We start from the raw sequence: 2,500 nt of genomic DNA, 5'->3' as shown, positions 1-2,500 counted from the left end.
ACCAGACATCCTCGAAGCAACGTAATAAATATATATATGATCTGCTGCAAAACTTGTGGGTATTCATACTACAAAGCATTGACCATTTTTTTGCATTTGCGGTTTTGACACATAGGCCTACATAAATAGGGTGCATTGTAGCTCTGCACACACCCCTTCTGAATCTCTCTCTCTCTCTCTCTCTCTGAAAAGTCTGAGAAACTATTCCAACTTTGTATATATAATATTCACGGATTCACACCAGGTTGGACGTAGGCCTAATCGGGAAACTGGGCGTGTATCCTTGTGTCGGCTCCCAGACTGTAGTCGTGGAGCACAGGGGAGACGTTCCCTCCAGGGCCGATGTTTTCTCGGGGGTAACACCCTTCACTTTGACCGGCAGTGGCTCTGCTGCTTATATGTCGGAATATGGTCGGAATGAAGAAGCCACCGATTCTTGACACTAGACTGAAACATGCTACTTGCTCGCTCTCCTCGCTCGTACACTCACTTGCTTGCTGACGTCACTCACACGCTACACTCGTAACACTGCTATCCTGCATGTCTTTCTTTTTATTTTTTGCTTTTGTGTTTCCAGCATTATTTTCTTCATGAATTACTTAAACCCATTGGAGAAACAACACTGCCAATGTGGCAGTTCCATGTGCAACAGGGATTTCTAAAGGTACAGTGGTGGCGACTAGCATTAGAAGCTGAACAATCACTATGGTAGAGCTAAGAAGGTTCTACAAACGCTTCCGACCAATCTTTCCAACGAACGACGTACGTAAGAGATTCGCAGCAAAGAACGTTTCGGGAAACACGCAAGATGTTTAAGTAGAGGTTACGAATGATGTAGCGTTAAGAAGGCTCTAAGAAGGTTTCTGATTTCTGAAACATGCTTCGTGCAGCAAAGAGAGCAGACATTATCTGATTCCGCATAAGGTTTCATTGATTGGCGCGCACTCTCTAGTCTAAAATCTTTGGCGTAAACATGAAAGATGCAACGTTCTATTCATTCATTATCATTCAAACGCAGTCTGGGCATTGACACACGGCTATTTCTGACCCGATTAGGGGAGCTAGATCATATTGTTGGGCAGGATGATGTATAGGCCTTTTTACACTGCGAAGCCGGTTCGGTCGCACCTTGGCACGCCCGGCGATTTCACCGTCTTACCTCAAGTTTCCTGTGTAAAACCGAGGGGGTCAAATCCCCCGTTCATCACGGCGCAGGCTTCCTTGGTTCACTGGAGAAGGCGGGGCTGCGCACGGAGTCTAGACCTCTTTAGAATAATTAGCATACTGAATGTATATTTATTTTTTATGAATGAAGAAACCCGCATGCAAGAATGAGTTCACGTCTGAGTGTAGGCTACAAACGCGATTATGGTCAGGGAACTTTTTCACAGCCTCACCGAAGCGCCTACAGTGCTTTATGGCAAACAATCGCAACAAAAAACGCCTGCAGAAATTCTCCGACACCCGCTGGTCTCAGCATGATTATTCTTCTGTCATTGATCAATATGACATTTTTACCACGATGGTTGAATTAAAATCAGAAGGATACAGCAAATGCAGCTCAAAAGCGACCTACCACACAAGAGCAATGGAATAATTTAATTTTATTATATGCCTTGTGACGGGGCATTTGATCTGTACATTTCGGCTGCGCATGTATTTTTGGAATTTTAAATTGCTGCAATAAGCTATGTTGTTGTTGACTTTTAACACATCTCTGTCTTTGCTGTTTAAATCTAGCAGAAGTCTATGAGTAGCCTAATATATCGGCGGCAACCACTGTTTTGGGTGTATTGCGAAATTGTGCCAGCTGGACATTCAGTGGTATTGGATGTGTTTTAATAAAACACATCTAATACCACGGATTGTCCAGCTGGGGCCTCCACTGAGGCTATAGTAACGAATGCTCTTAGCAACCTAGGAGTACCCCTGGAGCCCTCATTAGCTACGAGTGTTTTCACAACGTTCGTTAACAATGATGCTTTTGGGAAACGGTGTGAAAACTGTACGATGCTCGTACGACGAACTTCATGAACCACTTAGGCTAACAATGCTTTCGGGAAACTAGGCCCTGGAGTGTTCTAGAATATTTACAAAACATGGCCACACAGGCTGTGTGCACCTCGCCACTGGATACATCCCCTGTAAACAGAGTGCCTATAGTACCGTGGCCCCGAGCTGCTCAGGGCCACACCCCCACCCTCCTCCTTGACCCGCCTCTCTCCTCCTCATTTGCATTAAAGCTACAGACACTGAAACGGCGCGTTTGGGGAAAGCTCAATGTGTGACTGGCTCGTAGTGGCTGTAAATCTGCACCACGGCTGAATTTCGGGAGAGTCTTCAAATACTGTGTTAGGGGCCCACTAATACCTATATTGAAGCATCCATGAAGTAGCATGCCATGGGACCTTTAAGATAAATAAATGGGCACTATTGTGTTTAGTGAGATCCGTAAATCTTTTATTGAGACTTTACTCGGAACGTATTTGTACATGTATTA

At 44.7% G+C, this 2,500-nt stretch overlaps 1 protein-coding gene and 1 long non-coding RNA gene across 3 annotated transcripts in view; one reads left to right on the top strand and one right to left on the bottom strand.

Annotated features, from left to right (window-relative positions):
• The window catches only part of LOC115559944 (uncharacterized), a 16,694-nt gene that overhangs the window by 238 nt on the left and 13,956 nt on the right, over positions 1-2,500 (top strand). The gene's annotated exons all lie outside the window — the stretch shown is intronic.
• The window catches only part of ccdc88ab (coiled-coil domain containing 88Ab), a 141,294-nt gene continuing 141,227 nt past the window's right edge, over positions 2,434-2,500 (bottom strand). For both annotated transcript variants that reach the window (XR_003979652.1, XM_030379148.1), the window contains one exon: positions 2,434-2,500. This exon is cut by the window's right edge and continues 1,166 nt beyond it. The gene's annotated coding sequence lies outside the window, so the exon portion shown is untranslated.

This window comes from Gadus morhua, chromosome 15 (assembly GCF_902167405.1).
Source record: "Gadus morhua chromosome 15, gadMor3.0, whole genome shotgun sequence".
Lineage (NCBI taxonomy): Eukaryota > Metazoa > Chordata > Actinopteri > Gadiformes > Gadidae > Gadus > Gadus morhua.
This window is presented reverse-complemented; position numbering and strand designations above follow the sequence as displayed.